Source organism: Typopeltis vanoorti, chromosome 15 (genome assembly GCF_054136105.1).
Source record: "Typopeltis vanoorti isolate ZY-2024b chromosome 15, IOZ_Tvanoo_1.0, whole genome shotgun sequence".
Lineage (NCBI taxonomy): Eukaryota > Metazoa > Arthropoda > Arachnida > Uropygi > Thelyphonidae > Typopeltis > Typopeltis vanoorti.
In genome coordinates this window covers 99134976-99162935 of record NC_143563.1, presented here as the reverse complement: position 1 = coordinate 99162935, position 27960 = coordinate 99134976, and the positions used below count along the sequence as shown (strand labels likewise).

The following is a 27960-nucleotide window of genomic DNA, read 5'->3' as shown; positions in this document are numbered from 1 at the left end:
ATGCATGAAAATTATGCATGGACTCATGACATTAAGTTCAAAACAGTCAAGCTATTGAATCATAAGCAAATTACAAACTCTACAAAGAAATTAAGGTCCTTTAAAGTTGCCCAATAAAAAGACTCATGCTCATGCTGAAGATGAACATGAGCCTTTTGATCACTCTCAAACCTCTCAAAATTTAAAATTACAAATATTATTTACTTTTACTTGAAGTATACAAATATTTGATGGCAGAAACTTATAAAACAAAACCATAACCTACTAACAAAAATAAAGAAGAAAACTTCAGAATTATCAGATGCAGATAATTACTTCATGGACCTATACATGAGAGGTTGGTCGGTCGGTCACCCTATAGTACATTAGTACTGTGTATAGGAAGAGATTTGAGAAAGGAGGAATTTGTTCAAATTTGGTTTGAAAACCAGTGCATTTTCTTTGGGAAACACATAGGAGAGAAGACTGTTCCAGAGTACAGCACTAGCAAGAATGAAGGAGGAGGAAGAGAAACTTGTTCTATGAGTATGGAGTTGGATTGTGTAGGGGTGAGGGTGACAACCACACGTTTCAGTGGATCTGGTAGAGAGGGGGAATTATTGATTCTAGTTCTGATGAACATTTACAACAGAAGTATTTATAGAAGATGCATGCAGTAAATACTAAATGCCTATGATGAGAGTGGAGTAAGTTGGACAGGGATGAGTCATTTACTGACTGCTCTCTTCTGTATTATGTTGTATATTTTTACAGAGCTCTTGGGCACTGCTCCAGATGTGTAAGCAATATTCGTTGATGGATGAATTTGTACAGGATTTATAGCCTGATCAGAGATAAAGTAATGCCTTGAGTGAAAGAGGAATCCTAATAGTTTGGATGCCGAGAAGACAACGATTGTAATGTGTTTATATTAGGAGAGTCCTAATAAGGTAATCCCCAAAGAGAGAAAAATCTCACATTGCATAAAGATTTGGGTCTTGTCAAAGGTAAGGCTGGGAGAATATGGATTTGGGAAATAACACAGAACTGTATTTTGAAATTAACAAAGTTACCGAAACCCCATCAAAGAATGGTTTGGAAATCAGAATTTAGGTTTACAGTGATTGTTGCTCTATGGGTTATGACTGTTTGTGCAGTACTGTATTTGTAAAACAAAACTGAATTATGCAAAATATGAATTTATAATATAATTTATTGCACTCTTTTCAGTTACATATTCACAAATTTCAACAAATTACTTTAAATACATTGTTTTTTGTGTAAAAAAATGTCAGATACAAAAAACACTTTTTTCCATTATTTTTTGAAAAGTATATTATTTCTAGCATAAACAATGACAAAAATGTTTTCTTAAGAATCTAAAAATATTTGAAAAATAATAAACAAAAGAAAAAACTGCAACAAATGAATTTGGAACTTATTTATGCAATATAAACATTTCAGTTTACACTGAATGGTATAATTCACAACACAGAATAATAGAAAAATAATTAGTATTTCTTTAACTTATCTGCTGATATTTCGCTGGTATTACATCCAGCATTTTCAGAGCACAAAAACAGAGTTGGTAATTTGATAAACTGAGGTTTGGAGAATGTTTTAAAGCTGCTGCCAATTCCAAAAAACAATCTCTCTGACTTATGACTTCTGTGTAGCACTTGTTTTCTTCAGATTGAATCTCTGTGAAGGGGTATGTATCCAAAGCATGGTCTGCCAGTCCCGACTTGCCGTAATGATAGTGCCGAATGTACTTTTATGTTCTCCTAGGTTGATGTCAGCAGTTCTTCCTAGCTGTCCATAGTAAGCCAGGGTCACAAGTACAGGGAACTTCATATACTCCTGGACATGATCAAGGAGAGAGGTGAGTATTAAAAAATTAAAAAGACATTTTTTTTTAAACTACTCCCACTGTTATAAAAAATTGTTGCTGTTTGCATACTGCAACACTGTTTGTGCTCTCAAGATGCTGGATATAATATCAGGGAAATATCTGCAAATAAGTTAAACATAGATTATTTTCCAATTACTGTGTTGTGAATTATACCATTAAATATAAACTGACATGAAATGCTAACACACAAGCCTTTCTACTTGTTTAAGCAATGTAACATTCTCGTATTGTTTCAATACATTTAAAAATCAGTAATCCTGCATTCAAAGTGCTAATTTTTTAGATGCATGATCCTTTGCAGACCATTTAACATGATTACCATAACTAATTTCAAAGCAGCATCTATTTCTGAATCAGCGGTATGATCAATAGCAAAGTCTGGATCTGCATCATCATCCAAATCACTACAACCACTTTCAATTTCTTCTAAATGTGAAATATTTATATACACAAAATTTGGTGAAGCCAGATACTTTAAGAACGTATAACAATATCACTACAAAATAATCAGTACTCACAAATACAGTAGTGCACTTACAACTAAACAATTAAGTTTTATTAGGGGCTTAGCATATCAGGTGGTGATGAAAATGCATAAAATAAATCTTTGGGTTTATAACACCTTACATAACCCCTTAACTGAAAAGAGAGATATTCTGAAAGTACTGCCTTCCATTGTAAAAGTTCACTGAAATTTAAAAAAAAAAAAGAGAGATGAAAAGAATGTAGAAAATTAAAACTATACTATTTCTCAACATAATTTTCTTTCTTTTCATATATTTTCTGCACAATGTAAAAAGTTTTTGTAAGCTATCTTAGCAAAACTCTTCAGGTTGTTTTTAGAAGCATTTTCTCATCTCTGCTTTGAACTACTGTTTTCAATTTAGGAAATAAGCACAAATCCAATGGGCTTCTAGAGCATCACAATGCAAGGCAGGCATGCACACACACACACACACACACATCATTGGACTTCTTGTTATTTCTAGAAGTAGGCTAGATTTGACAACAAAAAGTAATTATATATATTAAATAAACAGTCTAACAAGTTTCAAGTTGTGCTACAAATTTCTTGTAAAGCAACGTGAAATTTTATTTCTTTAATTTTTTTTTTGGTGGTATTATGATTCTGCCTTCAAGGCTGCAACAAATTAGTGCTGCATATAATGAATGTTTTATGCAAAATTTGTCATATCACTACACTATTTCATTTATGAATCTTTGAAAGCATTCTGCCCTGTTTTGCATTAAAAACATTACTTTGGCCAGCAGTCCTCATCGGATCACCAGTCCCTGACAAACTGTGTGTTAAAAATATTATATGCAGTGATGTATTAGAATACATGACTGCATATACATAACCCTAAAATACACTGAGAACCAAACTTTCTGTTACAAAAATTTGGTTGTCAATGTTGGCTCTAATTAATCAACAAATTCAAAAGGCATATGACCATGTCATGTGCTAAACTTGAATTTCATACTGGCTTTATTAGTTGACCAGAGATTTTTTGAAAAATATATACATACACTTGTCTACAAGTTTCACTAGCAGTTCTGTCTGGCTTCTTTAGGACGTGTGTAACAGTGCATAGAACTCAATGTTTGCTAGTAAAAAAGAATGCAGATATACCATGAAATAAATTAAACCGACGGGTAACATCATAAGCATGAAACATAATATATCAGTCTGTTTTTTGAGCGCGTTATATAGTTTTTAGCGAAATGAAATTCTGGTACACTGAGCAAACTTATTAGGCTTTTCCAGATGTCTTTTAGAATCATTCCTTGATTTCTGTTTAGATTTTCTCCAGAGCGAAGTACCATGGCAGCTTCTTTAAAGTTTCTATATTTTCTATATGAGAATGAGTTCATCAAGGAGATCTTTTTCTCTTGAGATAATGTTGGTCGCTCAATTCTTAAAGCATATGAATTATGCTGAGTTTCCGTGCAATATGGTGAGTCGATTTGAAGTGCAAGTAACGTCCAGTGTGTGTGTTGATTTGCAGTAGATTGTGAGCTGAATTTGTCCATCCTCTTCTTTCTTGATTAGTGTATCTAGAAAAGGCAATTGGCTATTCTTTTCAAGCTGTAACGTGAACTGTATTTTTTGGTGGAAGGAATTTATTTTTGTAAGAAATTCAAATAGGATTGTTTCTGTGCCTCTCCAATTTATGAGTTTAGTCATGTGCTAAACTTGAATTTCATACTGGCTTTATTAGTTGACCAGAGATTTTTTGAAAAATATATACATACACTTGTCTACAAGTTTCACTAGCAGTTCTGTCTGGCTTCTTTAGGACGTTTAGGCTTCTTTAGAAACCACCAAACCAATGGCTTTGGGTTTAATTTGGAAAGGATATCAGCTTCTAATATTTCCATTAACAGATTAACACAGGAAGGTGATAAGGGACAGTCCATGGCTAAGCCATCAAGTTGTTCACATATTGTGTCATTCACTTTGTTCTATAGGCTTTCCATTAATTTGATTTGAGGCAATGATGAAAAAGCTGAGCTGTGTCATGTGGATAGATTGTCCAGGATATTGATAACTTCTTCAACTGGTACATTCGTAAATAAAGAAACCATGTCTAAGCTTGCAAGGATGTCTGTTTTTAAGATGGAGATGATCTTGCTTCAGTCTCCTTTTCTTGCAATCCAACCATCTGTTTCACTTACCATTGCTCTCCTATAGAATTTAAGGTGGTGTGGTCACTTAGATTAACTCTGCTCACACATTACGGAATACCAGTAATGTCAAGTTCCTTTTTAATATCTTCATTTTTATATTGCTCTATCACTGATGCTACTCTCCTAATTTTTTTTTTTTTCAGAATTTTCATATCTGCAGTCTCCATTCATTTCATTTCTAACATGGCCATCATATCCAAAAGTTAAAACTGGTTTGAACACTGTATTGTATACAGCTAGTTTTAGTGTACGATTAATTTCTCTATTATTCCATATATTTCTCTCTTATTCAGAAGACTAAACATTAGCAGACTAGCTCATTCTGTTGTTTCCATACTTAATTTGCCATCAATAAAATCAGTGTCTAAATAGCAAAAAGCTTACTTGTTCTATAGGCTTTCCATTCAGGATGGAGTTGATGTTTTCAATATATATACAGTGATACCTTGGCTAACCAGTGACCCTGCTAACAAAGATTTTTTTCTGCTGTTTTTCGGACTTGGCTAACGAATGTTTTAGTGGATGCACGCGCTAACATAAAGCAGCAAACATGAATGGTCAGGCCATTCCAGGAGCTCATCTTTTCCATCTGTATGTGTGTGACAAAGAAATGAGCTGACCACATCACATAGGGGAGACCCACCAACCCAACTGGGTTGTTTACGTTCAAGACAGCGAGAAGTGAGAAGCCTCATACCAGTGTCAGTACAGTGCACGCTCCATGGTGAATACGAGAGGTAAGTGTGATAGCATTTATTCTTTACTTGGCTAAATTCTACTATGGGAGATTAATTTATAATTAGTAAATTCTATTCTTATCTAATTAAATAAATAACATGCTATATGTCATATTTCTTTTATATTTTTCAGAAAAAATTTTTCTTGACAATGGGTCCAAAAAAAAGTAAGCGACAAACCCAAGGGAAGCAGAAGTTGCTCACAACTGAGCAAAAGAAAGAAATAATTTCAGCATATGAAAGAGTCAGAATTGTAGATTTAGCAGTCAAGCATGGCAGAGCATCATCATCAATAGCTACAATTTTGAAGGAGGGGGAGGAGATTAAGGCAGCTTCAGTTGCAGCTGGTGTGAAGACCTTTTTTAACTTCAAGATAAAATTTTTTCCTACGAACACCACATCTATTTTGCAACCCACGGACCAACAAGTCATATCAAACTTTAAGAAATTGTATACAAGTTGCATCAAAACATCTTTGTTCCAAAGATGTTTTGATGCAACTTCATTTACCAGTCTGACTCTGAGGGAATTCTGGAAGGATCACTATCATATCTTCATGCTATTCAAGTCATTGCTATGGCATGGGACGAAGTGTCAGTTAGGACACTTAATGCTGCCTGGAAAAGTTACTGCTGCAAGATAAGAAGTGCTGTTTCCAGTGTTCAAGATGCTGCTGCGGAACTTGCTGCTGAAAATGCTGACATTGTAGATAAGATAGTCTCCTTGGGCAAAGCATTACATTTGGAGGTAAATGAAGAAGATGTAGAAGAACACTCAAAAGATCTGACATTTAAAAAATGCTGCACTACTGGGAAGAGTTTCAGTCTTTGGCTACAAAGTGGCATCCCAACAAAGCTGAAATGAACAGACTTTGCAACTTCGTTGAAGACAAGTGTCTGAATCACTTTAAAAACATTCTGAAAAAGAGAGAAGTTCAATCAACTTTGGACAGATTTTTGACTTCTCCTTTAGCAAAGAGACAGAGGCCAGCTACTGAAGAAGAGGAGACTTACCTTGAATAAACTTTGAAAATTTGGAAGAAGAATAGTAAAAACGTTGTGTACATATTTTCAGTTTAATAAAGTGTAAAGTTCGTCAGTTTTTCGTTTTACTTTCCATTCTCCTTCATCTAATTGGGTAGCTGTTCATCTCAGCCTTTGGTGAGTTTTTGCCCTTTTATAGTGTGCTTTTTACTATTTTATAAAACTTACCTTTAAATAGTAGGCAGCATCCAGAACGAATTAAATGATTTTCTATAGAAATCTACGGGAAATCACGCTTCTGCTAATGAATGCGATTCCGGAACGAATTATCTTCGTTAGCCGAGGTATTACTGTAATGCAGGCTTGGTTGGCTGAGTAGTCTGCATATCTGCTCTTCAGCCAAAAGGCTGCAAGTTCGAATCATGCCATGGAGGTTTGTCTGTGAAAATACTAGTGGTGGTGGTAGATAGCGTTGGTGTAGTTGTGGTTCGTTGTAGAGTAGGTGCCCTCCCTTGAGGTGTCACATAATAATAATAATATTCCTGCCTATTTTCATAACTATATGTCTTTTTCATTGCAGATTTTCATGCTACATTTGTTACAACAGTTCAATTAAAGAATTTTGCAGACTTGATGGTTTTAAGTAACAGAATTTACATTTACATACAGCAAAGAGTTAAAGATAATATCCCTAAGTTTGATATCAGATTTTATGCTACTTTCCCTCATAATGTGATATCCATAAAGATGATGCATAACAGTGGAAAGTATGTGCACCTGTGCCTCACACCTGATTTCACATCATACGTCTTACTGTACCACCAACAATTCTAGATGCTGACTTATAATTGAGATTACCTTGATTACCTCAATGGACCTATGTTTCATTCAGAATTTCTCCATGAGTGCAGGTCACAAAGATGCCTCCAACAATCCTGATCTTTTCTCTTCAGTTATACCCATAGATTTCACTAAAATCTTGAATAAAAGGAGTTTTTATAATAAAATACCTTTCATGCAGATTCTACAAGTATGCTAAGTCCCAATAAAATACTTGTGTATTAATAGAAAAACTTTGTGTAATTGAAACGGAAATAATGTTTTTTTTTTTGAATTGTTGAATATTGTAATATCAAAAGTTTTGTATAAGAACAAAGGAAATTACATATAAGGTAAATTGTGTCTAAGTATACCTCTAGTCAACAAAAATTCCAGACAGATTAAGGGATTAAGTCATGACCTGAGGCCACTGCAAACACGGAGGTCGACATTACAAGGGGGTTTCCTGTCTAAATGCACCGATCAACGAGGGTGATGGGTGCAAACCATCAGGGTACCCAGGGGACTATGACATAAGAACATGAAGGTCATCGGAACCATATACATAGCAGTTTGCTGCATCGAGACGTGACACTTGCTTGGCTTAGTCTGTTCCTGGGAGTTCGAGTACGTTCCAGAGTGGAGATTCTGTTCGTGGGGCAGGAAGTCACATGGGGTTCTGACAAGAGCGTTTGGACTCATGACGGTATCAAGGTCAATGTGAGCCGAGGAGTTTAGAAGAAAGTACGATGTTCGTTAATGGCAGCTGAGCCTCACTAGAATCGTAGGTGATGAATCGTTACCCTATTCGGAGACCTATATTCATGCAGCAAAGGTCAGAAGAATGATGCAACTAAGGCACATCGTATTAGGAGGAACCAGATGCCGAACTTTCCAAGCCATAGGAATTAAATTATCTGCTGATAACAAGAAAGGTCTTGCAAATTAGGAAAAGGATGTTCAGGTACAATGACGAGGTCTGACGGGAACAAGAAGAGATATTCAGCTATAGAGGACCAGACTTCATGAAAAGTAAGAACTTTCCATTATTTAGTCAGAAATAAACTTAGATTGTGACGATGGTTTGAATTGATGAAATTGTTTTAAAATTAGAGTTGCAGGACTTTAGGCCTTGAGCTAACAATTGCATTTACTCTATGTAAGAGAAAGCCTAGCTGAATTGTATAGTGAATCTACTTGTATTTAATTGTTGTAGTCATTCCTTAAGGCTGAAGTTTTATATGTTGACAATCTGATTATATGTAAAGTTATGAAAGGGGAGTAAAATTCTAGACAAGTAGTCCTTCTAAGATTTAGATGATTGTGGGAAATGAACGAATAACCTATATTCAGTTGTTAGATATAGTGTACATATTAGATTTAAGTGTATTCAGGAGCTCACTTAGTGAGTACGGCATGGCAAACCTGAGGTACCTGATGCTGGACCATGCCTTACTTCATGTAATATATATATGTTATATTATCTGTAGACTGGTCCCTCCTCTTCCTCCCTTGCTTCTTTCTTTTTTCTCTTCTTGCTCCTTCCCCCAAATGCTATTAGAGTATTCGAGGGGAATCTTTCCTATTTTGCTGTGTCATTTCATCTTGTGGTAACAGGACATTATCAAACACTGTAACATGATCAGGCCATCAAAAAATGTTCATACCGCATCGTCCGTCGTGTGGGTTACCAAGGGACGCGTTCAGGTTTTAGGCAGAGGAACCCGTTCGAAAAATATGTTACAGTCTCCCTTAGACACCACTCCTCAGCACTCTGCTAGAGGAAACTCCATCAATGGGCCCACTACCTGTTTGGGGAGGTGTTTAGGGACAGCGCAAAGAAATGGTTCTGCAAAAGGACGGAAATGGCAACGACAACAGCACCAGACTATGGCTTTAGGCAACTGGAACATCTTCTCTCTGACAGGGGAAGGAGTTGGAACTGGTCGAGGAAGCCAAGCGCTACCAGTACACTTAGTTGGGCTTTCTTCGACCAAGAGGAGAGGCTCTGGAACTGTCAACCTGGATGAGGGGTGGAAGCTCTACTACTCTGGTGTGAACCGAACAATGTCTGCTCAGGCAGGTGTGGGATACTCACAAGCCTCCAGCTGTCAGGCTGTGTTGCTGAGTGGATCCCATTGGGGGGATGGGTATGTGTTAAGGCTTCAGATGAAAAACCATGATTTGGCTGTGGTGCAAGCCTATGCACCTAATCTGGAGTCAGAATACTCTGCCTTCCTAGAGGAAGTGGATGCTGCTTTTGACAGGGTGGCAGACATGGAATCAGTCCTGCTAATGGGCGACTTCAATGCACATGTTGGAACAGATGACCAGACATGGAGGGATGTGGTTGGGAGAAACGGCGCCCCTGACCTTAACGTGAATGGGTTGAAATTATTGGACTTCTGCTGTACTAACAGCTTGTCCATAATGAATACCTTCTTCCAGCACTGAGAAGTCCATAAGTATACCTGGTACAGGGATACACTAGAAACAAAGGTCTCTGATTGACTTCTTTAGTCTCAACAGACCTATTTTCCTCAGTGTTGGACGTTCATGTGAGAAGAGGGGCAGAACTGTTAACTGACCACTACCTTGTTGTGTGCACTCTACGGCTTCAGAAACCAGATGCTACCATCGACGCTGGTAAGCCTAAGCAGCTATACTGCATGAAATGGGAGGCATTGGAAAACGAGGCTGTGAGGAAGAATTTTGCAGATGACATTTCCTCCAGGTTCAAAGAGATTCCCAAGCATACCGCAGACGTTGAGGAGGAGTGGAAGCTGTTCAGAACAGCTGTCACTGCCTCTGCACTCTCATGCTGAGGCAGAAAGTGGCTCGGCATGGCCACGGGCATTGAGAAAAGGACACCTTGGTTGAACCAAGAAGTCCAAAAAACTGTCCAGGCAAAAAAGGAGTCCTACCTAACATGGCTTAAGGTCAGGTCACCTGAGATGCGTTTGCAGTATGCTGAGGCATACTGCAAACGCAGTATGCTGAGGCAGTAAAGCAGAACGCTTGGGAATCCTTTGGAGAAAGATTAGACTCATCCTATGCAAATGCCAGCAAAGTATTCTGGCAGACCATCCGCCACCTTCGAGGGAGGAAATCGTGCACAGCAAGAGCAATTAAGGCCTCTGATGATGCACTTTTAACAACCGAGAAGGATATCCTCCACAGATGGAGGGAATACTTTGAGAGCCTTCTTAACCCGGGTGGCCTGGCAGCTGTGGACATTCAAGAGGTGCAGATTGGGGCAATGACTAGTCTCACAGCAGAAGAGGTCCATTTAGCAAATAAAATCGGGCAAGGCTGCTGGCAATGATGAAATTCGGCCCGAAATGCTAAAAGCCTTAAATTGAGACGGTGTTCTCTGACTGACTCGAGTGTGTCAGGCTGCTTGGATATCTGGGCGAGCCCCAAAGCAATGGCAAACAGGCATAATAATACCAGTCTTCAAGAAGGGAGACCAGAAGGATTGCAGTAACTATCGTGGCATCTCTCTGCTCAGCCTGCCTGGGAAAGCATATGCTAGGTGCTTAGAAAGACAGTGCAGGAGCATAGTTGAGTCAAAGTTCCAGGAAGAACAATGTGGCTTTCGTCTTGATAGAAGCACAAATGACCAAATCTTCACTTTAAGGCAAGTCTTTGAGAAATCTTGGGAATATGCCAAGAATGTCTACACATGTTTTGGGGACTTGGAGAAGGCATATGACTGGGTTCCTCGGGATAAGCTTTGGCAAGTAGTACAGGAGTATGGAGTGGATAGCCAACTATTAGCTGCCATCAAGTCACTGTATGAATGCCCAGAGTTTGGTGTCAGGGTAAACAGCACAAAGTCTGAACCTTTCACAGTCTCCGTTGGCCTCTGCCAAGGGTGTGTTCTGTCACTACTCCTTTTCATAATATTTATGGATTGGATTGATAGGCACAGCCGAGGCAGTGAGTGTGTCAGAATTGGAAGATGTAGCACTGGACATCTGCTTTTTGCAGATGACCTAGTTCTGCTTAGCTCTTCCACAGATGACCTCCAGCGGACCCTGGATAGGTTTGTAGCTGTTTGTGCAGATGCCGGAATGAAGATCAGTGTGGCCAAAACTGAAACATTTGTGGTCTCAAGACAACCATCCCAGTGCACTCTACATGTAAGTGGAGTCCAAATGAGGCAGGTGGAGAAGTTTAAATACCTTGGATTCATATTCATGAATGATGGAAAATGGGACGTAGAGCTAGATACTCGAATTGGCTTAGCAAGCTCAATATTGCGGGAGCTTGGCTGTTCGGTAGTATTGAAGCAGGAGTTAAGCCAGAAGGCAAAGCTGGCTGTCTTCAATACAGTCTATGTCCCCATCCTCACCTATGGTCATGAGAGTTTGGTAATGACCGAAAGAATGCGGACACGAATCCAAGCGGCTGAAATGAGGTTCCTTCAAGGGGTTGCGGGGCTGGCAAGACTCGACAGAGTCAGAAGCTCTGCAATTCAGGAAATTCTCAATACTCAACCACTGCTTCTCCGTGTTGAGAGATCACAGTTACGCTGGTACGGGAACCTGGTCAGAATGCCACGAGAGAGGCTCCATCAGCAGGCCCTCTTTACCAACCCAGAGGGTGGGAGGCCAAGGACTCACTGGATAGATTATATCCAAAACCTTGGGTGGACATGTTTGGGAATCCCACCAGAACACCTGAGCTTGGTGGCAGAGGATCGTGACCATTGGAAGTTCCTCTTGCAGCTGTTGCCCCCACAACCCAATTAGGAAAGGTGGGCCTTGAAGATGTATGTATGGGTATTTGTTTCTTAGTAATGAATAAATTGTTTTCTTGTCAAAATAACTTGTCTGATCTCTAAGTTGGATGAACTACTCATAAAATCGAACCAATGTGTCTTAAAGTAAATATTGCCATAACTGCAGAGTAAGAAATATTTGTAATTTGGTATAGAGATAAGTTGGAAAGGAAGGAGCTGTGTGTCATACTGGGTGTTCTATTCTTCGGAGGGAGATTCTCCTCTTATCCTAGAATTTTGGTGGTGCAGCTAACAAACAAATTTTCCAAAATTTAATTTAGAATAAATATCAGTAAATCAGACAAAGAGATTGGCTCCAGCCTGAGGCACATTCTTTGTTCTTGATGTCTTGCACAAGTGAGCCTTACTATTTCTGCTACAAGATGGAGGTAAAGTAACTAATGATAATTCAGAAGTATAGTAAAAGTTAAGAAAATAAGTTTCAAACGAGAAAATATAGAATTTAACAAAGGTGCAGCCAACAAGGATTTAATTAATAAGAATTAGATTTATCAATAAAACACGAGATTTTAACAATATGTCCATCTGTTATCCCTGAGTCTGGCTATGTGGCCTGCCCATCTCATCATGCTTATGCATACTGCAGTTACTACATCTTTTATGCCTGATCTCTCTCTTTCTCTCTCTCAGTTCTGCATTTCTAACACGTTCCATTTTGCTTACAAATCCTACGTTCCATTGCACGCCAAGTTATCCTGAGTCTCTTCATCTTATTGTGGTCCATGATTCTGATCTGTCATTTTGCCTTTGCAGAGATATCAAGATTTGGATCAGTAAGTGTGTATTTTAGTCTGTTGAATATAGCCATGCAGCTTACTTTCTTTTTACTAGTTCTTCAGATAAATCATTATTCATTTTTAATGTTTCTCCTAAGTAATTCTAAGAGTCAACTCGTTCTATAGGGATATTATTAATACATAGGTGACTGTCACTTGTGTAGATTTTTTTTTTAGATTCATTTCTAAGCCTATTTCACTGCTGTGTATATTTTTTCACCCATCTCTTCTAGATTTTTTGGGGGGTTTGAGATATTAGTTGTAGATCATCGGCAAACAAAGGTTTGTAGTTTTTCAACATTTGAAGTACCATCAATGCTTATAACTCTGTTTAGGTCTATTTTTCTCAGAATATATTCTAACGTGCTGGTAAATAGATCTGGAGAGATCACATCGGCTTTGCAGACCCCTCTCTTTCTATCTATATTTATCGGCTGATCAAATAGAGATATTTGTGTGATCTTATTTTTGTTAATTTCTTTTATCATATGGATGTAAGTAGGATTCACATTTATTTCCAGTAAGGTGTGCATGACTGCATTGTGTTCTATGGTAGCAAATGCTTTTTTTAAAATCAATACAGAAAAACATAGAGGAATTCAGTATTCTCTGCATTTTTTTTTTTGTTAGCATGTTGTTCTCCATTTTGATCTTGTAGAGCAAAACGAATCGATTGTTTAAAATTTAAGTCTTTCTCTATTTTTTTAAGGCTGGTTTTTGCCTGCACTGCTTCTCTTAATTTTTGTATCCTGAAAGCTTTGTAGTCTTCTGGGATTCTTTTTATTAGTAACTTACAGATAATTTTGTATTCTAGAAAATTTCTTTGAGATTTCTTTAGTTCTTTTTTTTTTTTTTTTCAGTAGTTCTATGGTTTGAGGTGAGGGTCGTTCTCTTTTCTTTTGTTTCACAGGAATTTCTGATTTTTTCTTGCACTCATTGAATTTATTAATAAATTCAATGAATGCAAATTCAATCAATATAGTTTTCATTTATGCAGCAGTTCTTAATAGTCCATTCAATCTCTTCTATAATGTACTTCCTGAACTTGTGGTAATCCATTTGTTTGGGCTGTCTTTTGTGGTTTGATGCTGCCCTGATATGTTCTTTTTTTGTGGTCTATTCTTATAATAGCTCTGAGGAGTCTGTGGTCAGAGTATGCTGAAATATGTTTCACCTATTGTATCAGCATTTTGTGCCTGTCTTTTACAATAAAATGTCTTTGACTACATTTTAACATGACTGTTAAAATGTAGTCAATTTCATTTTTTATGTCTCACCATTCGGTGATTGCAGAGTCCATCTTCTTCAAAGTGTTTGTTGAAAAAATTGTTCATAATAAAAGAGTTGTTCAGCTGCAGCAAATTCTCTCTCCCAAGCCATTTGGACCTATAAATGTTTCGTTTGTTTTCTGCATCCTATTTTGACATTAAAGTCTTCACCAATGAATGTGTACGGTGACTTGTAATTTAATGCCTGTTCAAGATTCACGTAAAAATTTTCTATTTCTTGATTAGCAGCTATGAATGTTGGAGGATAGCAGAATATTAATTTTATTGTTATATTCTTCTCTATTCCAATTAGGAGCACACATAATCTTTCAGATATGATGTTACAAGAAAGGATCGACTTTATGAGCTTAGATTTAACAATAAAGTCCACTCCACCTTGTTTGTCACTGTTTGAGGATACTCTCAGGAGTATCTGTGAAGCATCGTACCATCTTACTGTCAGGTCTTTTAATCTTTTTGTTTCATTCACTAGGAGGATATCTAAGTGATACTTGTTTAATTAATATTGATTAATAAATCTATTGTGTAGTCTGTTGCCAAAGTTCGAATATTGAGAGTAGCGACTGCCATTTACAAAAATCTAATAGGCAGCCTGCCTTCATTTGCGAGATTCTTAGCACCCCTGGCCTCACTCAATGCCTTATTACCTCCACTACAGAAAGGTGAGTGCAGGGCTCAGAGCCATTTCTGTTGTTGCAGTAGTGGCATCTATGCTGCAGTTGGATATACACTTCTCCTAATTAGGATTCTGAAGTGTTCACAAGAGCTTTGTTAGTGATATTGGGTTCAGGTCCAATAATGGTTAGGATTCCCAACACCCCAGGGTAGACCATGGAGATGTAGAGTTGTAGCCCCATAATTGAGATAGACTATGTATTACTCATCATCATGTCCCATTTACACCATACAATTATAGTATGTTATATTCCCAAAATTCCTCAACTATTTGTCCTAAAGTGAAAATCTGATCCTGATAACCCCTTTTGGCCTGAACCCAGTTTGTTCTTTTAGTTTCTCTACCACAATTTTCTTAGCTTCATCTCAGATATGCTTGCATAAATCTTAATAGGAACATTCAGTAGAGAAACTTGTCTTATTCTCTCATTGTTTTATTTCCCTATTTATAGATGAGTGCTATTTATTTATTTCGTATCCAAACACTAGTAGTACAGTAGTAAATAATTGGTACAGCATTATTTACAACAAATTAGGATATGTTACAAATGAGAACAGCTTAAATTTAGTAAGTAAAAAAAGAGGGGGTGTGCAGCAGCTAGGTTCTCATTCCTGCACCCTGTGAGTACCCATTAGGGGAAGCTAAAGCTGCTGCCAACCAAACGCAAGTGATGAGTGCTATGAGAGCTCTACTCCTATTACTGGAATGCACCTTTTTGACCGGGCCTTTAGAATTATGCAGTATAGTCACTATAATAGTTTTTATATATATCCATATTTAATATTTTCAGGTCGAATATCACCTTCTCCAGTTGCCTTTACACTCTACCTCCAGTATCGATATTTACTTCTGACTGCATTCCTCTAGAATATATTTTATTGCAATTCTGTCACTTTTTAATTCATTTAACAATCTTCCAAAGCAATTACTCCACAGACATCTACAATATCTATCTTTACTTTTTTTGTTGCCTTTATCATCTCTAATTCCTTTTATCTTTTCTCCATTTCTAAGGTTTTTCAATAGCCTCCAAATCATTTTGCCATTACAATGTTATTTATCTTCCATATTTGTACCAAAGATTTCTTGTGACTTCTGTTTAGCTACCTACACATGCTTTTCTTTTTTCATTTTTTTCTGTAGTCCTTCAACTTATGACCACTTGTACTTGTGGCACTCATCCCATTAATGTTCACCAAATACCACCTGACTCCTGCAATCCATAAGCCTGGGTGTTATTTATTTTTTTTATTATGATTTTTAAGACACTTTTTCTCAGACTATTGCTACTATTGTGTTTAAGAAACCCTCAGACTTTTTGAAGTAACATAACATCTTCCATTGTACAACGAATGCAGATGCAGCATGGAGTGGGATGACAGCAGAGTGTATAAATAGTGTTTGGAAGAAGCTGCTGAAAATATGTTCCTACATTCACAGAATTTGAGAAAAGCAAAGTCTTACAAGAAAATAATGAACCGGAAGAACTAGTTAGCTAAAAAGATTTGAAAAAGGATAATAAAGTTGTAGCACATTTGTTAAAAGTTGTAGAAGAGAACTAAAAAAAAAAAAAACTTGGCAAAGGCATTTGTCTCTGTTAAGAACCAATTAAATTGTTTGAAGAAATGGCATCCAACATGAAGAGATTTAGCAAAGCAGACAGAATGATGCAAGCACAATTGCTTGCTACAGAGAAATTTATCACTAAAAACCAAACTATGTAGGCTAAGTTATGTACAAATTTTTAAAAAAGGCTACTCCTGCAGTCACCATATCTCCTGAAGATGAGCCTAGACTTTTCGCGAGCTGTGCAGCTAATAAACCATCCTGATGGAGAGAGCTGACCTATTAGAGATAGTGCAACTTGACTTCGCCTACTTCCAATATGATTTAATGTCCTAGGAGCCGATGGGATGCACATTAGATATTAAAATGATAAGACCAGATACAATACTTCTGGCTAAGCATAGTATCTGTTCTTATCAGCTATCTAATATCATATGGGCTATAAGATATTAAACTAATTAATTAGCTGGAAGTAATATGATTGCCTTTTATAATAAAGTGACAAGAGCAGTTGATGAGGGAAAGACATACACTGCCATTTTTTTGGATTTTGCAAAGGCATTTGACAGGGTGCCACATGATAAGCTGCTATTTAAGTTACAGCACATGGGTTAGATGTCGGGTTAGTCAACTGGATTCAGGATTGGCTGTCTGAATAGATATCAGGGAGTTGTGTATGGTGAGGCAATATCAAGGAAGCACAAGTGGGGTTCCACAAGGCTCAGTACCGGGACCTGTATTGTTTAACCTTTATATCAATGACATTGTCAATGGATTGCAAGGGGATATACAGTTGTTTGCAGATGATGTGAAGCTGAGAAGGTTTATTAGTAATAGTGCAGATGTGGCAGCGCTGTAAGAGAATTTGAATAAACTAGATAGATTGGCAAATTAATGGGGGTATCAGTTTAATGGAGCAAAATGTAAAGTCTTGAAGTTTGGGATACATCAATGGGAGGCTGTATACTTGATTGGAGGAGTACTGGAGGAAGTAGGGGAGACAAGAGATCTGGGGGTGATGATCGATAGAAAACTGAAATTCAGAGGGCTGATTAAACAGAAAATGTTTCATATTTTCACTGGCTAGTGAGAAAGATTAACTCTTGTTTCTGTGTTAAATTTAATTTAACATCTGGTATGTTATTGGCATAATGATTTATTAGCTAAATGAATTTCGTTAGAAAACTGCTGGTATAATGGAAAGAATGCCCACCAGTGGAACTATCATCTCCTTATCTGTACATGTTGGCATTCTTTGCATTATACCAATAATTTTCTGGGTAGCCCTTACAACTTACACTAATTAGGCCTCATTTGGATTTCTGTGCAGATTTGGTCATGTGACTATACTGGTGATATGCAAACACTGGACAGAGTATAGAGGCAAATTACTATCTCAGGACTGGAATATCAAATATGAAGATAGATTGATGGAATGTGGCAAATAGGAGGAGGATGGGTGATATGATTAAGATGTATAAGTTCGTGAGAGGAGCCTATGAAATAGATACAGGGGAACTATTGCATAGGATAATGGATGATGTGAAAACAGCATGTCATCTCTAGAAACTGTACACCAGTCATGTGAGTAAGGAAGTAAAAATGAGATTTTTTGCTTGGCAGGTGATCAATGAGTGGAATGCATTGATAGAGTGGGTAGTGAGTGCTCGAATACTGAATATATTCAAGGCAAAGTATGACAGTTATTGTGGTCTGTGAGTGTTTGACCTCAATAAGCCTTCAGACTCTGTGAAAGCTTGGAAGTAATAATACTAACAAAGTTATTTAAGGTACTCAATATATCAGATGCATGTCATAATTAAGCTGGAGTAGAAGTACTATCCTTTAGTGATAAATGTCCTTTGTTTCGTTGTCCAGTGTGAGACTAATGTGTACTTTTTTTTAAGGCCTGAAATGGTTCCATGTCAGGTCTACTGGAGCAGAGTTTGCAGGTTATCTAACTCTTTACCCTACTGTACATTAGTGCAGTATGTCTACAAGCTTTCATGGGTGGGCTGGTTGGCTTATGATTTACTGGCACAAGGACAGCAAAGGTCATACTGCACCATAGCAAAGGTTACAGCAATAACAAGATAATAAACAGTCAGGGATAAATTAGTAAATAATATGTATGCACAAAAATTAAGTTAGGCATTGCAGAATTTACATATAAATGAAATTTATAATCAAATGCATTTGTATAAATGAATTCTTTGTAAAAAATTAAAACATTATGTAATTTGTCTGAGTCTGGTCTGATAGCATCTCCCTGTATGTATATGGCTCAGCTAGATAGGTAACAATTCCATTCCACTGGTGAAGTGCTGGCACTCCACCAGTAATACAACTCTGCTGTATAAAGCAGAGTTGTATTACTGCAGTCAGGGATTTGGTTGGAGACAGTAATATCAGGAAATACAGTAGCACAGCCAACATAGGTGTCAGTTCTTGAACCACTAATATAGATGGGCAAGAAATCAGAGTGGTTGGCTCTGTGCGCATTCAACAATTACAGGTAAACGGATGATGGAGTATGACACTTCTGTAGTTGAACAAAGCCAGTTCATTTCCTTCAATATAAAGACTGAGTGGATGATGTGCAAAAGGCACCAGTAGCTATCTGTATACTCTGATGATGAATGGGTTATTCTGTCTTGCAGGACCACAGACTTGAGACCCATAACACAGTTTTGAATGTATAAGTGCATGATAAAGGCAAAGCAATGAAGATCGATACGCACCCATTCCACAGAGGATAGAATGTGAAGGAGATTCAATGCTCTCTTGCACTTTTCTCTCAGTTGACGAATGTGTGCAATGAATATAAGCTTTCTGTCAAAGACAAGTTCAAAGAACTTGGACTCTGCTACTAGAATAACAGTTTGCCTGATTCTTAATTCAGTATTTGGGTGAAGAGTGTGTTTTCAACAGAAGTGTACACTTTTTTCCACTGAAAACTTGAGCCGATTACAAAGAGCCATTAGAGAGACATGATCAATTGCTTGCTGAAGTTGTCTTTCAATTACTCTCATGTTATGAGTGAGGAGGAAGCTGTTCAGTGATCGAGTTAACTTTGACAGCAAAGTGTCACATTTAAGACAGTCTCACGTAAAAAGATTATTTAATAGTATAATTTTTGCCTGTGTGTCACAGGCATCTTCAGTACATTTTAAGCTCGAATTAAACAATAACTGACAATTCCAAAAAGCACCACCTAAGTAGCTAGTGTAAGATAACTAAAAAGGTCAATAAAAATAAATAAAATAAAAAAATACAATAAAAAGTTAAGAAAGATTAGTAATTATAAAGTACTATCTCCCATAAAGGGGATAGATGTAAACCATCAGATCTGTTTAAGTTAGGTGAGTGAAGTAAAGTTTCACATGTTTCTTTATAAAGCCATTCCATGAGGAACTGACTTTTGTGAAGGATTCTTGTCTTTTCCAATGAACTCTATGTCTGATTAAAATAGCACATTCCAGACTTTTCAGGTTTAAAGTATTCAATATAAGATTGGTGTTCTTCTAGCCGAATAGGGGCAGATCTTCCTGTTTGTCTGAAATAAGATAATCCACAAGAGCAAGGAATCTGGTAGACACCTGGATAATTAAGATGTGACAGCTTGTCCTTAGGAGAAGTGAGAAAGGTGGAGATTTTTCTGACCAGTCGAAAGGCAACAAAAATATTCAGTGGTTTTAAAACTTTTGCTATACGTTCACTAATGCCTTGTACATAAGGGATAGGAATGCGCATTATTTCTTCTGTATTTGAAGAGGAAGTCAAACTTTACGTGAGTTTTTCAGTTATAATTTTGTATTTATATGTCTGCTCACGGTTTTCCATTATTAAAACTTAAGACAATCTGTTCTTGATGACATGGCCAAAATAGTGTACTGAACACTCTTATCTGGACAGAAAGTTTTTAATAAATACAGGAAGGTGTCCTCTGAGACCTAGATTATAGAAGTCTTTTAATATGCCAATATCTCCATGCTGTGTCATAAGCTTTTTCCATGTAAAAGAACACTGAAACCAGAAGTTCTTGCTTCAGGAATACATCTCTTATACAAGTTTAACAGACCAATTGATCAAAAGTTGAATGATGGCCATGAAAGTCACATTGCATATTGGAGAGAAGATCACTGCTTTCTAAATACCAGGGAAGTCTGACATTAACCATTTTCTCCAATATCTTACAAAGGTAGGTGGTCAGAACAATAAGTCGATAATTATTTGATTGTCTTTTTGAAGTTTTTGGAATTGAGATCGTTGCTGTCTGGAGAATACAGTCTGCTACATACTTTACTGCTCATTATATAGGTGTATGATGAATTGTATTGGTATTAAATTTTGCATGATGGGAAAAAATATTCCAACCAGTCTGATCCATTTTCCATATGGGTATTCATGTAGTAAACTACCACTGGTGGTAGAGTCACTACAGGAAGTTTTGGCATGTCGATATTTCTGACATTTAAAGCATCTTAATAGATTAGGGATGTACGGTTTAACAGGACAGTTGAGACACTCTGCTTTTACAGATGTTGGAGGCTTAGGTGTATCAAAAGGATAATGTCAGAACCAAGTGATCACCCCTACATATCAGAATGAGCCTCATACCTGTCACTCCCTGTTCTTTAAGCTCTGAATACATCATCTCATCAGAAACATAAAGGAGATTCTATTTTGATATTATTTCCCTGCAAGGACTGAGTGTTTTATGTTACTGATTGGTATTCTACCCATTGATATTTCTCTCAACAGTTTCTTAACATTTTTGGGAGATCCTGCCAGTCCTAAATCTTTTTGAATAAAGGGTGACATTTTCCCTATTAGCTTTTCACCTGTTGCATGAATGAGCAGAAACACTGGTAATAGATGTAAGAAACAAAAGATTGTGATACCAATGCAAATGCTATATCTAAAGTATCAGTACTTGGTAGGATATTGTTAGTGCCACTGAAACATTCATACTAGAGGGGTTTTTGGTTCGGCACTAGAGTTCCCCACCCACTATGGACACTCACTGACTAGTAAGCAATGACTGTGCTTGGGAGTGCAATGCCAGGGCTATCCTGGATGCTATACCAGCACCACAGCAAGCATTGGATTTCAACCCCATACCAGGGGGTAAGAGACTTACTGCAACACCGTTGGCCCTTGCAGGCAAGTCTGATCCTGGCTGGGCCATCAAGGATCGCCCATCCTGCGGAAGCAGAGGCCAAAGAAGTGCAAGACTATGAGGATCTCCCTTTCCAGATGTCCATGAATCCCACTGCATAGCAAACAAGATGGCAGGACATTGGATCCCAGTGATGGTGGTCTGGGAAAAGACTCAGAAGTAGAGCAAAGAATACAGGAAAAAAAGCAAAGAAAAAGAGGAAGAATGAAAAGGGCAGTACCATCACTGGAAGGGGGGATCACAGGTGGAAGTTATATAAACCTATATAACTTATTTTATTTATTTTTTTGCAATCTCTTGTGGAAATTTCATTACTAATAATTCCTGTTTTTAACAATGAAATTGAAGTAAGATAATTTTTGAAAAAAAAATTGTGCAAATTTTTAAAATAACTTTTCAATAGTAATTTTGATTAATGTTTAATGAGTCTGTAGTTCATACATAATGAGAATGTCTTAAAAATTTAAGCTTTGTAATTAAAATAATTACAGGAAAAGTAAAATATCCCTTTCTCAACAAGCATACAAACTAAGAAACTTCTAAATATGTTTCTAATGATGATAGCGTTACATTAATAGCTACAGCATAAAACATGGAAACCTACTCTGAAGAATGACCACATGAATTCACTTATTATAGTTTTAATTAAGGTGTGCTGACATGAGAAACCTTGTGAACTTGCTGGTCCTCCTCAGAGGTCAGAACATTATCTTAGCATACTTGTACTACTCATATTAAAAGTCAGCAGCTAATAAGTTCATCCATGATCAAAAACTGAAAACCTATTCCGAAGATCCTCGAAATGTTTCAAATCAGTAATAACTAAACTTAACTAAACTTGGGAGAAGGAAGGTGTGTTTCTCACCAAGTGTGCAAAGTGAAGCACATATTATGAAATTTCTGAAAAAGTTTACGAGGACATTATGGATCACATAAGATCTCTCTATATAAGAATAGCTGTTTTAAATTTCTGTGACTTTGCAGCAATGTTTTGAGCACTGTTCCATTTTTTTTTTTTAAAGGTCAAGAAGATTACAAGAACCCAGGAATTGGCTCAAGTTAGTTCAATAGGTTTGGAGTTGAACTCTGTGTGTGTGAATGTTGACCAGTAGCTCATACATGATTAAAGAAATGCAGAGGAATGATAGTAACCAGTGCAACAACCATCCATGAGAGTACCTATAAAGAAATGCATAATACAGAAAAAAGGGCACCTACAGAAAGAAATGCACAGAGTCTGTGAGGAGGGGGTAATGATTAGGCAGACTGCTTTCTGTTTGTACCTAAGGCAAACATTTAACAGTATTTAAACTATGTTTAACTCTGTATTTAACTACACTTTTATACAGAAGCAGTATCTAAAATTAGAAAATAAAACTATATGGAAAGACATTTTTTACCAAACCCAATCAGTATAGATAAAAAATGCAAGTCATTCCAAAAAATAAAATTTTATTCTATCCAAACTGATCGAGGCTAAAGAAATGAAGTGTAGTTACATCTAATGCTCATAGTGAAAAAGAAATTACCTCTTCAGAAGACACCCAATGATTTTTATTATGATTTTTACATTTTTTTTCCAGATCATAAATATGTCAAAAGTGCAATTATTATGGCATATTCTAATAAAAATACATTTTAGCTGTAGCTATGAATATTATGTTTTTAAATGCAATTTATTTTTTTCTTTTTCCATTTGTATGTGGCATGACAATACCATTAAAAGTTGCACCATACAAAAGAAGAGTTCGTCTTCTAATACAGTGACGGCAAAAAAAACGAATCTGTCAGCGATGACATTCTAGAAAATTTCATCAATTTATAGAATTTATAAAAATTATTCACTAAAACTCATCATGTCCTGATTTAGTCCAATTTAAGTACCAGCACTTTATTTCACACACTTGAACATGTGCAGTACAGAAAATACAAATAAACAAACAAACGAAAAACTGCGATTGCAAAACACGTCACTTACACTATACATCATTCCACTGCTTCATTGTACAAAACACTGCTGCGACCGCCAATATTTTTACTTGGCTAAATGTGTGAATGTCAAATTTTCAAAAATTTACCGAATAAAGTCACAGGAACTTGGTTTAATTAAAACTGTTCTATTCTTGAGCACATCATCACATTGGTCCCATTTAAAATTCAATAGCACCACTCAAATGAGATAAGCATCGATTCTCAAAAGATATTTACAAGTCTTATTTCTCAGAAATTACACGACTGATTTCTGCAAGGTTGTGCTACTTCTACTAACACTATGAAACACATGCCAAGCCAGTCCAATTACCAATAATATCTTCGCCGTTTTTCCTTAGGTTTACAAAAAACATTATCTTGCTCTCGAAATGGTATGGGACGCTTTCGAAGCCTAAAACAGTTATTACTTCTTCGTAATACATTAGGACCGAAATCACTTTTACGAACAACCTGCGTGTCAATAACATCTTTGTAAGAAGAATCGACGTCACATGCCACTTTATCATTTTGTGCTGAAAGAGTTGTCCGCATGCCTACTTCCTCTTGATAACTATCAGTCTCACAACAATTTTCAGATGCAGTGGGTTGTTCCACAATTAAGGTTTCCCAACTTGTGTCTGAACAGGTAACTAAACTGCTCCTACTTGAACATGCCGCCATTACATACATCAACAATAAAAAAAAAAAAAAAAAAATACTCACCTTCAGTGTGTATAGATCGATTTTCCGATGTACATTTCCAGCACCAGTAATGACTGAAAATAAATAAATACCAAACTCACGAACTTTTTAAAGAAGGAACGATTATTTTCAACACCATCTCTAAAGATGAAACAATAAACCACACCACCTTAGATTGCAGGCAAAAATTTGTCAACAACTTTGATATAAACAATGAATACCAGATGGCGGAAGCAGTAGTGATAAGAAAACGAACGTGAGGTATTAGCAAAGAGAATGGGTTAAATCAAATTTCGGTAACCTTTTAAAAATTTAAGTATGATGAGTGATGGTTAGGAAAAAAAAAATTAAATAGTTCAAACATTATCCTCGGTAAAAGAATGAATTCCAGCAGCAGAGAATAAAGACAATTTTTAACATTCAACATGGTCGATTGGTAGACCCTCTGCTACTAATGGCTCGGTTAAGTAAGTTTGAGCACGGTTAGTAGTTGGAAGGGCCCCAATCGTTCGATGCTGTTGGCACACTCTCCCTCGATGAGTCTTTGGACTCCCTGGAGGTGTCAAATAATAATAAATCACATAACTTCTTGGATGGATAGGGGGAGAGGACATTTTTTTTTTCTAAATTTTCCAAAAATATTTCCCTCATTACTTTTTTCAACACCATCTACAAAAAGCTAAACCTCCACCGTCTCCGTAGTAAAGTTGTAACAACAGGATATTGTATCCTTCCATCACAATAAAAGAAGTTATATATATTTGGGAAATATATTGCCCAAATATTGTCGCTTACTTGGGAAAAAGGATTAAAACCTAGCTTATAAAATTGCTTGGTATCTTTAACACATATATATATATACCTTAAACTTAGTCAGCGGTAGATGGCACAGTCTGTAAATGTGGATTCCTTAGAAAATTCTGTAATAGTATAACAATAAAGAAATAGATGCGTAGCTTTCTTACCATTAAAAAAATGAATATTATGTGAATAATGCTTTATTCTTCATTAAATAGAGTTTCATTCGTAGGATTTTTATGCTTTGGCCGATTTTGTGTGAGTAGTATGATTATTGTTATTATTATTATTATTATTATTATTATTATTATTATTATTATTATTATTAAGTTAGATAAGGTTAAAACGGCCTCGCCTGTCCCTGTATAGGAATAAAAAGGCGTAGCTGATTTTATTATTATTATTATTATTATTATAAGAGCACCTCAATGAGGTTCAAAGACTCATCACGGGAGACTCAATCTATCCACACAATCTATCATATCTCTCCTTGGACCCATTAACAGAAAAACACTTGTAGCTGACTCTGGCAGCCCATTCCACTTATTCACAATTCTCCAAGCAAAAAAAAAAATCTAGTGATCACACCATAACTAACCAGATCATTATTCAACGTCCAGGGATGACCCCTTCTGTTACCTCTAGCCAAGTGCTGAAACATTTCCCCTGAATCAGTCCTATAAAACCCTTTAAGCAACTTAAATGTTTTTTTATCCTATTACTTCTCTTTCTCCTATAAACCAACTTCCGCAATCCACACACCCTCAATCTATCTCCATAGGGAACTTTCTACAAGTCACTTACCTCTGAATCCTCTCCACTTCTTCCTCATTCCCAAGACACCTATGGGACAAGACTTAAGCACAGTAATCCAGATGAGGGCGTATCACGGGCTTATAAAGAGGAACAACAACTTCCTTATCTCTACATGTTAAAGTGTTCTTCAATAGACAAGTAATCTTATGGGCTACTTTAGCAAAATATCCTCTAAACGTTAACTCTCTGTCTACCCCCCCCTAAATTTCTAGCTTCATTTATTTCCTAGAGTACAGTGCCCTCAATATGATTCTCAGCTGGTAGTCAATTTTTTCCCAAAATCCACAACTTTAGATTTCTCCAGATTACACTGACACCCATTATCTTTTGCCTACATTCATAGCCTATTGAAATCATCCTGCAAGCTCTCCACATCGCTTTGATTCACTATTACTCCACCTAATTTCGCATCATCATCAAACAACTGAATATTTCCTTTCTGGTTATTTCCTATTTCATTTAGGTACAAATTAAACAGCAAGGACCCACATCACTAGTTACCTGTTATCGCTTCGAAATTAGCGATTTTTATCTGTTTCGTTATGTTTTTTCATCAGAAAATTAGAGCATTATAGTGTATTAGTGTAGACTTTTGTGTTTTTAGAATATAGTATATTCATAGCATTTTATTGCGATATTTATTGTGATATTGTCGGCATGGCACCAACTGGACGAACAATAGCGGCAAAGACCATGTTGTTTGGCAATTTGAATTTGATGGATATTATTCAGTGCAGTGTATGAGAAATGTATGCATCGAGAAAATTAAAGAATACTGTATGTGGAAGGAAATTGAAACTGGACAGAGAGAGTATGTATGAAGTGCATTAAAAGTGAGTGCTTGTCAGGCGACGAGAACATAACAAATACCGACAATAAGATGGAAAATGATGTTAATAATGTCCATGTAACAATGGATATTATTAACATTGTTACATGTAACATGTTAATGCACGGCCGTACACGTTACGTTGTTATCAAAAAAAAAAAAAAATCAGCTAACGCTTATGTTGTCCCTGTATAGGGAGTGAGCGGGGCCGTTTACCGTATCTAACTTTGGAAACTGAGTAGGCAGTTCAATCTCCACTGGTAGCCAATCAGAGAGATAGCTAGCCCAAGGCTATCACTGATTCATCGGTACGCAGTGAAGAAGGCGGCAAGCTAGTGCCGCCATCTCGTGGTCTCTAACCCTTACACAATATTTTTTTAAATGTCTGAAAATAGTGTGGGTTCTACGGTCGATTTTCTTGAGTTTACGGGACGAAAAACCCGAGTTTCCGGGAGAAAAAACCCGCTAGCACGTGCCAGAAATCGACTAACTCGGGAACCGGCCGAAAAAAAGGCTTAGAAAAAGTTCCTCTAGTCGGCGACTAGATTTGAACCACCAAATCCTTTCTTTGCGGTCAAGCGCTGTAGAATGCAAACGCCACTTCTACTGAGCTACGCAGGCTCTCTCTTACATTGTTATTTGTAACATTGTTAACAATGTTGCATTGTTACATGTAACAATGTACGGTCGTGGAAATAGAGGAGAATGAAAGGGATATCAATAAAGATACAGCGTGCTTAAATGTCATCCTTCATAGGACAAAGCATGAAATTGAAAAATTGCAGAAGCGGAAATAGTGTTTAACTCAGGACTGAAAAAAAGAAAGAAGCAGGTGATTCGAAAGAATAATAAAAACCGATCAACAAACAATAAAAACAAGTTAAGGAGGAAATTATGTATGGAGACTCAATACTCAGGGGAGTACTTAAACCAGTATGACAAAATCGTGTTTCCCGGGAGCAAAAATTCATGACATGAGCCACTCTAACTGGATGCAACAAGAGAAGTCGAATAAAATGATTGTCTTGGTTGGTACCAATGATTTGAGAGGCGAGAAGTATTCTATGAGGAAGGATGTAAATGAGTTGTTAGAAGAGACAAAACTGAAGAGCAAGAAGGTGGGGATTGTAAGTCGCCTACCATGCTATGATAGAGGCGAAGTAAGGAGGAGGGTATTGATAGCCAATGGGTCTATACGTAGATTGTGCAAAAGGAATGATGTAGAATTTCTGGATCTGTGGTCTCTGTTTGACGGAAAGAAGGATTTGTACAATGCAGATGGGTTGCCTCTGAATGGTTTTGGTTAGGTGTCTTGAGAGCTTTGTTTGCCAAGCATGCTGGCGTGCAAGTTTAGGGAAACTTAAGCAATTAGGCTGGAAGTAAGTGAGTTTGTGTGAAGGCACCCATGAAGTGAGTGAGTGTGAGAA

General features: G+C 36.9%; 1 long non-coding RNA gene across 1 annotated transcript; it reads right to left on the bottom strand.

Annotated features, from left to right (window-relative positions):
• Positions 1-1174: 1174 nt before the first annotated feature.
• LOC150099024 (uncharacterized) lies at positions 1175-24306 on the bottom strand. The gene is made up of 2 exons (XR_016549520.1): positions 24112-24306; positions 1175-2887 (listed from the first exon to the last, which is right to left on the bottom strand). It is a non-coding gene; the product is annotated as an uncharacterized LOC150099024 (long non-coding RNA).
• Between the last annotated feature and the right edge of the window lie 3654 nt (positions 24307-27960).